Here is a 9,454-nt window from a genome sequence, read left to right as displayed (position 1 = left end):
AGCCTTTGTCACGCGGCGGGGGGTGCCGGGCCGCGGCTCACCCGGCCAGGCCGCAGCACCGCGAGACTTGGGGCCGCGGGCGGGTGGGGCGACCCCCGAGTCTGGGGCCGCCCCCTCGGGCCCGCGCAGGTGCCCACGCTCGAGCCGGAGGCGCGCCCCCTCCCTTGTCGCTGGGTCCGGGTCTCCCCCACCCCCGGGGGTCCGGCACGCATCACGGAGGGGCGCTGTCCGCAGGCCAGAGGGCCGGGGCGGAGAAGGTGGGGGGCAGCCTCTTAAGATGCAGAGGGACGTGGGTCTCGGAGACGGAGAGAAACAAAGGCGCCCCAGTGCTACCCACTTAGCATGCCAGGGCCGTGCCGCTCGGCTCCCGCGGCTAGAGACGCCCAAGGCCACGGGCACCTCCAAGGCCACGGCCACGGACAGCTGACGCACTCAGCAAACACCCTAGCAGAGGCAGCGGCCCGGGAATTTGTGGATGATTTGGCAGTGAGAAAGGCTCTCAGCTCTGCTTTCCTTCTTGCTCGGTGGCTGTCATTGATTATCACCTGAAGTTCTTGCAGGAGCCTTATACGACCACCTGAGCATTTAAAAGATTCTCTAAATGCTTTTGTCGGCATATCCTGGTAAAGTTAGGCTGTAGGGAGCCTGGAGGGATCGTTTCTCTGCCAGACGGTAGGCTGGCTCTTAGGAAGAAGACTGGCACCCTAGTGGGTGCCCTGTGCAGGTTCCATGGAAGAGTGAACACATCCCAGTGAGAGCCACAAAGGACAAGACGGCCCCTAAATGTAGACATGTTTGCAAAAACATCGGACTGTCTTAAATCCTTATGAAGAAGCATTTGGAGGGGTGGGTAGAGAAAAAATGCTTGGGATATATTTTCGCATAAGCATTGTCTTCCGGAGAATATTTGACACTACTGATTTGACTAACACGTGCTTAATATTCATTTGTTTATCGATTCCACGAAACTGAATGTCTGTTGTGTGCCTGGCACAAAGCTAGGTATTGGCCAGACCGTGGAAAGAGAGCCACAGGGGCTCTGCCCTCCCTGGACTTCTAAGGTATTTGCACTCAAGAAGCACACAGCTGCCTGGGGCACCTTGTGGTCACTGGTGAATGAATGAGGCCAGAGAGAGGGTGGAGTGATCAAGAAAGCACAAACTAGGCCGTGAAGAAATGAGCAGAATGTGGAGAGGTGGAAAAGAAAGACACTTCAGGTGAAGACTTAAGGCATGTGTGCATCCGGCATCACAATGGGCCAGCTCCAGACAGATAATGAGAGGGAGACAGAGGGCAACTCAGGTACCAGCTGGGACCACCCCATCCAAGTAGCTGCCCCTGATTTCCCCAACATCAGTCAAATGAGAGCTCAGGCTCTCTTCCACATACTCCCAACCAGCAACACCCTCAAATACCCATGTGCACTTAATAAATACACAGTATACTTGACTGAAGATTTGTTAGGGTAAGTGGAAGAGGAGGCTTATTGCAATCCTCAAGCAAGGTAAAAATCCACCTTCAATGTTTCTGCTACCCAGAACGATCCTCTTTTAGGACCCGCTCCCCACTGGCAGTTCTGTCTGTGGTGGCGCATCTTTCCATTAGCCCCCAGCATCACTGTACCCCTGCTCCCACCAAGCTCTTTGCATTCTCCAACTTTCCACACCCCTCAGAGGTAAGCAAGGCCCTCTCCTTGGTGTTCACACACCATCCACAACATGTGGCTCATTTTGGTATTATCTCCAAGCAAATACATTTTTAATAGTCTCCCTAAAAAATAAAAGTGTAGTAAACATGACCATTATAGCTGCACGCACACATATATTTAACTGTGTTGCTGCCCTCTGCCTATTTTTCTAAAACGTTGCTCTGCTGGTATCTTTAGTCCTTCTTCTTGCATTTGTCCATGGCAATAAAAGGTAGAATATGGACAGCTACAAGAGGCTGGGACACTTACCATGGTCTGCTTGGAGTCTGCCGTGCTGTTGGTTTTCAGTAAGTAATAAATATGTCTGCGTTTGAACAGAGACGGAGGCATTTCATCCTCTCCCCCAGTGACTACATCTTAGATCCTCTCCCCCAGTCACTACATCTTAGAGGTGGAAGGGACCTTTGGCATCACCCAATTCAGCCCCCAGAGTCTGCAGATAAGGAAACTGAAGCTCAGAGTAGGGAAGTGACTTTCCCAAGGTCACACAGCTCAGTAGCCAAACACGACTTGGAACTGAGTCACCCACAATGCTGGGATGTGGGGGGTGGGGGGTGGAGGGGTGGAATGGGCAGGGTTCTGTGAAGGGATAGAGGAGTGGGTGATTTGGGCCCTCACCATCTCTCTTGTCTCTCGGTGGATGCAAACCCCCCCACTCTTAAGTAAGCGGTCTGAAATGGAGCAGTTAGTCATTGTTGAATACTGAGTGGCGTTTGCACAGCACAGTGGTCTTGTGCTAATTATGAGAGCTAGTAGACTGTGACCGGTTAGCAGGCTCAGGAATTCCACTCAACGTTCAAGCAACCTAGAACTCTTTTAAATTCCAAAGGAGGCTATTGCTTTTGAAGCTGAGATTTGCATTTTTTTTTTTTAATTAATGCTGAACCGCTGAGCCCGTAGCACACGATTCTGGGTACGGTATTCCCAGAAATGACTCGGGGCGTAGGCCACAGTGCTGATAACACTAGGTAGGGGGAAGAAATCACCTTGCCTCTGCTTCGTATCCCTTTGATATGAGAGACAGGACTCCCACTGTATAATGTATAATGATTCCAAGAATTGTTATCTTCTTTTAACTTTAACATAGCAAGAGACCAGGAAGCATGACATGAAAATGTATACAGCAAATGCTACTAGAAATTCAAGAAGGAACTGACAAAAAGCACAGTGGCAGTGCAGGCTAAGCTTTTTCTGGTTGTTGATAGAACAACAAATGCTAATGTAAGATATGTTGATGTGAGGTTTGTTGTTTACTCTCAGCCATAGTGTGGGACCGTAAGATTCTGCTCCGCTAGCCTGAGCACAGCTCTTCCTCTTAGCATGGGCCAGAGTCACCCAGCCCCAAGGGGAAAGCATGTGGCTATGATTGAGTGGGTTTAGAGACGATGACTAGACCATAATGGGACAGGCATAGTCTTCCTCCCTGGAGATGTCTGTCTCTTGGGAGTTGCTCTCATGCTCTCATCCTAAGGCCTGAACTTCTTTAGGTACTGGTGAAACGTGAGGGAAGGTGGGCAACCATTAAAAGAACGACATAGCCATAGAACGTGACCAAAACTGGTTAGAACCAACTAGATCCAAGGTGGCGGAAGTTTTGACTTCCAGTGGACCTTGAGCCTCATTATACGTTCATTGTAATGCATTAGCATAAGCTAAGTGACACACCAACCAGCGCCATGATAGTTCCAAGGCTGACCATCAAAGACCAAAAAGTGGGCAGTGGCCCAATTCCTGGAAATCCCCGCCCCTTCCCCAAAATAGTTGGAATAATCCTCCCCCTCATTAGCCTACGAAATTACCCAGCCCATAAAAACTAACCACGCCATATTTCGGGGCCTCTCGCCTTCTGAGGTGGCCCACACGCTGTCTGTGGAGTGTGTTTCTCTCTAAATAAATCCACTTCTTACCTACCACTTTGTTTCTCACTGAATTCTTTCTGCAACGAGACATCAAGAACCTGAGCTTCATTAAGTCCTGAGACCAGGCCATGGGTTAAAAGGCCATGGGTTCCTCCAGCACTGTTGGTGGGAATGTAAACTGATATGGACACTATGGAGAACAGTATGGAGGTTCCTTAAAAAGCTAAAAATAGAGTTACGATATGACCCAGCAATCCCACTACTGGGCATATACCCAGAGAAAACCATAATTCAAAAAGACACATGCACCCCAGTGTTCACTGCAGCACTATTTACAATAGCCAGGTCATGAAAGCAACCTAAATGCCCATCGACAGACGAATGATGTGGTACATATATACAATGGAATACTACTCAGCCATTAAAAGGAACGAAATTGGGTCACTTGTAGAGACATGGATGGATCTACAGACCGTCATACAGAATGAAGTAAGAAAGATAAAAACAAATATCATATATTAACGCATATATGTGGAACCTAGAAAAATGGTACAGATGAACCAGTTTGCAGGGCAGAAATAGAGACACAGATGTAGAGAACAAACGTATGGACACCAAGCGGGGAAAGTGGCGGGGGGGGGGGGTGGTGGTGGGATGAATTGGGGGATTGGGATTGACATATGTACACTAATAGGTATAAAATGGATAACTAATAAGAACCTGCTGTATAAAAAAATAAATAAAATAAAATTCAAAAAAAAAAGACCATGGGTTCAAGTTCCAGTCTGGGTTGTGGCCGGGTTCGAGTCCAAGTCTGAGTTCCACAGTTTTACTGGGGCAGCACGTGCTTGCCCTTGCCCTTTTGCTGACTTTCTCAGTTGCCGGTGGCATCTGGATTGGCCTCATCTACCACGTAAAGCAAAGACAGCCTAGCAGGGTAGACTCTCAGCTGCTCTGGCCTCCAAAGCCAGACAGTCCGTGTTCAAATCTCAGCAGCTCCACTCACCTGCTGTGGGAGTTAAACGCTCTGTGCCTCAGTTTCGTCATCCATGAAACAGAGACAATGGAGCGCATTCACCTGAGAGGAATGTTGTGGGAATTAAACGAGTTAATATTTATAGAAAGCTTAGAACATTATCTGGCATGTGGTTGGTATAACTTATTTGTTGATATTTTTGCTGTCATCAGAGAGGTAAGGTTCAATAGCCTAGGGTAAGATGGGGTAAATTGGAAAAGAAAAAAAAAGGAATGCAAAACCACAGCAACTCCCCAACTCATATTGGCTCAAAGGAGTGAGCCCAGTGAGCACCAGATAATCCACAGAGTGAGAAAAGCACAGAAGACAGGGATCCAGTTAGACCTCAGGGAAACTGGAACCAAGCATCCGAACATTGCCAGGACTCACTGTGCCCATTTTTCTCTTCTCCTCTTCTTTGTGGGTCATTCTTTCTCACTACACACCACCTTCCTCCACACGGTGCAGAACATAGCTCCTGACCTGTAGAGATGAAACTCTCTGGCTCCCACGAACAGAGAGCAGCTGAGGCTGGCCCTGGCTTGGATGCCTACCTCTAGCCCAGCCGTGCCCAGGAGGCAGGTGACCTTGACTGTCCCATCTTGGGATAGGAGACCTGATCGTGTGAGAAGAACGCAGCTCCTGATGAAACCTTGTGGCTGGAGCCACAAAGAAGCAGTGCTCAAAAACACGGCGATGCTGTTCCGAGAGAAGGATGAAAAGGCTAGGGGACGTTTCCATGGACGGCCACTGCAAAGTGGGTAAACGTTAAAGAAAGAGAAAAAAAATTAACAAAGAGGAATGCAGAAGGTGATTTAGCAAGCCCCAAAAGAAGCACTTATCAGTTACTCCAAGGGCTGAGCCTTTGGAAAGGACCTTCGTGTATCCCCTCCACCTACCTATCCATTTGACCTCTGACACTCACTCTCCACCCCCCACCAACAACTGTGCTCCAGTAAAGTCCAGTACTTGTCATTTCCTACACACAACATAATGCTTCCTTTGCCCCTCCCCCATGACCTTCTCACTCATCGGTCACCATTTGTTGATTGGCTTCTCCCTTCCAAGCAGTGACTCCATGACTTCTTTCATGAAGGGGCTCCATATCCCTCCTTTTCCTTTACTTTAGCATATATCTCGCTGTACTGGGATTGATTTTTTTATATGGTTTTTGCTTCATTAAGCTGTGAGCTACTGCCTTCATTTTTCTTTTTTTTTTCTCCTTTGGTACCTAGCTCATATCCTGACCCATAAGAAGGAGTGAGTGGTTGAGTATCTTATATTTATGGAGTGAGTGGTTGAGTATCTTATCAGATCAGTTGAGTATCTTATCAGACATGAGTGATCATATAACCCACCGTGCCTCCCCACTGTGACTGTCTTGATAGGATACACAGAACGAAATGTTGCTTCTCTCTGCAACATCTTACACGTTTCCAGCGATAGGGAACCCCAGCAGCTCTATCTTTTAACTCCTCTTGCCTGGGTTTTTATTTTTAATTTCCTGCTATAGTTCTTTTTCTTTCTTTTTTCAAATTAATTTTTATTGAAGTATAGTTGCTTTACAATGTTGTGTTAGTTTCTGCTGTACAGCAAAGTGAATCATCTATACGTACACATATATCCCCTCTTTTGTGGATTTCCTTCCCATTTAGGTCACCACAGAGCACTGAGTAGAGTTCCCTGTGCTATACAGCAGGTTCTCATTAGTTATCTATTTTACACATAGTAGTGTATGTATGTCAGTCCCAATCTCCCAATTCATCCCACCCCCCCTTTCCCCCCATTGGTAACCATAGTTCTGATCCATATTAAAAGCTACATCAGTTACCCTCAGAGAACAAGAGGGAAATGAGTATGCAAAAAGATATTCTACCCAGTGCTCAGCGCTGCATGCAGTGTAAGCCTTGCTTTTCTCCAGGTGCATGAGAACGATTGCAGCAACTCCATTTCCAGTAGGAATTAGAGCAACTCCTCTCCTATGTGCCCCAGTCTGACTTTCACATCACTCTGACACTACTATTCCACAGGCTCAGGCATTTTTGATTTGGCTTTATTAGTGAGGAAATACAACCTATGTGAAATTATTCATATTTTGATAGATAACCGCTTTCCTGTTTGTATTAATCCATTTTGGAAACCACCTCACAAAGGACAACGATTTTCTTTTTCAGCCTGACAAGATTCTCCGGGTGTTTTAGTAGGTAATACTATTATGCATTGGGTCTTTTCCCATGTTATACATTTACAGAGGTAATTTTTGCTTAAAAAACCAAGTGAATTAATGGGGCTAATGATTAATCTCCCTTTCCAAGTGATATTCGACATTCTGTTGGCATCCACACTGGTTACTCTGATACAACACGTCTAGACCGAATTCATTATCCGACCAACTGGTCTGCAACTGTTCAATCACTAGCATGCAAATTACTACACATAAAAGACAGGTGACAATGACTTCCCTTCCTGTAGGTCACACTGTGAGAGGGGAATCTGTTTCTGTTCAAGAACATTTATTTGGCAAATGTTCAGTCTCACTCATTGAGGGGTTAAGGTTTCTGAATATCTACCTGTTTTAAACACAGTCATAGACTTTGAGAGGTAAACCTGAAAGCCCATGTCGTGTGTAATTTAGAGGTAAACCTTTGAAACTTTCCAGTTCTTTCTGCTTATTGTATCTATTAGGCAATTAAAGGTTAGAAACGGCAAGAGACGTGTACCATGTTAGCATCCTGGGCAAGGTGGGTACCTTATGGCTAGAAGGACGGGGAAGAAATCCCTAGTCCTCCATTATGGTGCCTCAGAGTGCGACACAAATACCCACCTTATTAGCAAGAAGTCTAGTCTTTCACCAGGTTTCCCGTGCCTAGGCATCTCTGGGGGTCCTCGAGGAATTTGAATTTCCCACGAATCTGTCTTGGTTGCCTCTTGCCACCCCAGGTGGCCACCTCCCTGCCACATCTTAGTCCAGACTTCTCTCCTGGTCAGCACCTGTCTCTTCTAGGAACCCTGCTAGATTTCTGCTCTACTGGGCACTGCTGCCAACACCCTGGCTGCCGTCCCGGCTTGGCTCTAGGGCAGGCTCTGCTCTCCTTGTTTACAAAGGGCAACTCTGTGCCTTCTTCTCACCTGTGAATGGGACCAGAACTCAAGAGTATCTCTAACTACAGGCCCATGTGCCAACCGCTCCAGAAACTGGCCCTTCTCTCTGCTAAGTCACTTGCCACTTACACTGAACACCAACTTGCCATCAACTGAAAACCAAGCCAAACCAAATGAAGCACAAACCAGGGGCATGTTGGTACCGCGTACCTGGCCTTACCTCCACGTGCACACCTCTCGCCACCCGGTGCTCTAGCCTTCTCTGCTCCTTGAAGTCCAGAGTCCCAATGTCTTCCAGCTCCCAGAAACCTGGGAGCATCCCTCCCTCAGACAGTTCAGAGCCCACCTCAATTCCTGGTTTAAGATTTCCAGCTTCCCTAGAGAACTGAAAGTGGAGACACGCATTCCCTTCCTGACCTACCAAGACGTGGGTTCCTCCCTGCTGTTCCTGGGGACTGGATAAGACAAGGATGAGACTGATAATGGTACCCTTCCCTAAGCATGGGTTTCTCAATCTTGTAAGTCAGGTTCCCTGTTACAGAGACTGTGGGATGATAGCAAGGGTGGGGCTGGGTCTCCTCATCCTCATGTTTAAGCATAGCATCCTGCAGGATTGAGGGAAAATGACCAAGGAGGTGCTTAGGAGAAAGCACAGATCCTCATATGGTCTCCATTTCTTCACGTGAGTTTCTAAACTTTTAATTTAAACAGAATATTTGTCCATCAAATTATATTTGTCTTACACGATCCTTGAATGGAAAAGTAATACTGACTATCCCTATATTCATTGTGAGAACAATTCGGCTTTGGCCCCTGTATAGTCCCTTGGCACTCTGTTGACATAACTCAGGAGAATTCGGTCAGAGGGAGAGCCAACCCACAGGACAGTAGCATCCTCGCTGTGACAGGTCCCAGACATTGTTAATACAAGGTATCTTTGAAGCCCTCACTTTTTTCTCTTTTTCAGGTGCATTCCTAATTGGGAACTTCCCCAGTCACCCTCTCACGGTGCCCAAAGAGAGGAGCTGTTTGCCGAGTTGCCATGGCCATTTCTGAAGTTCTGATCAGAGCAACGGGATCCTGTGCTGAGAATGGGACCCCCACCTCCACCCCCAGCCCAGAGCTCAGGGGGTGGGAAGTCAACATTAAATAGATAAAGTTGTTTAAAGCGGACATTGACTTGACAGAAGAACTTTATTTGTTCTAAAGGAGAAAGAACGGGACTAGAAAATCTAAGCAAGCCCTGCCGAAGATAAATCCATATTCAAATAAACAAAGAATAGACTAGTTACAGCTAACAATTAAAAAACCAACCAACAAACAAACATACTCAAGAACTCCTTCGGCAACAAAAAGGAATGGTCTACGAGGAGCCTTATCAAGCAACACGCAAAAAGCAAAGTGTGTCCAAGACTCCAGTGGAATCTTGGGATCTGTTCACGTGGCTGGTTCCTCCCCTTGGATGTATCAGGCTGTCATGACTCAGTGACACTGGCCTCAAGGCCATCTTTCTAATCTCCTATCACTCAGCATCTGGCCTGTACCCCGCTCCCTCTTCTGCCCCAAAACACACCCCCCCCCCCCCCCGCCCTCGCAGCCTTCAACCTATGATCTGGTTACCTAAGGACGTAATGAACTGGCCGACCCTTGGGAGCACCGTGATATTTATGTTCCCTATTAAAAACAGATTGGCATTTGGTCAGTTCAGTCTGTCCCTCAACACCTGACGAGCTCGGCTTAAAAAAAAAAAAAAAAAAAAAAAAAATGTTC

The 9,454-nt window shown here is 47.1% G+C and overlaps 1 protein-coding gene across 1 annotated transcript in view; it reads right to left on the bottom strand.

Moving 5' to 3' along the window:
* The window catches only part of ARNT2 (aryl hydrocarbon receptor nuclear translocator 2), a 215,893-nt gene that overhangs the window by 192,312 nt on the left and 14,127 nt on the right, over positions 1-9,454 (bottom strand). The gene's annotated exons all lie outside the window — the stretch shown is intronic.

This window comes from Neophocaena asiaeorientalis, unplaced genomic scaffold, assembly GCF_003031525.2.
Source record: "Neophocaena asiaeorientalis asiaeorientalis breed wild unplaced genomic scaffold, Neophocaena_asiaeorientalis_V1.1 scaffold155, whole genome shotgun sequence".
NCBI lineage: Eukaryota > Metazoa > Chordata > Mammalia > Artiodactyla > Phocoenidae > Neophocaena > Neophocaena asiaeorientalis.
This window is presented reverse-complemented; position numbering and strand designations above follow the sequence as displayed.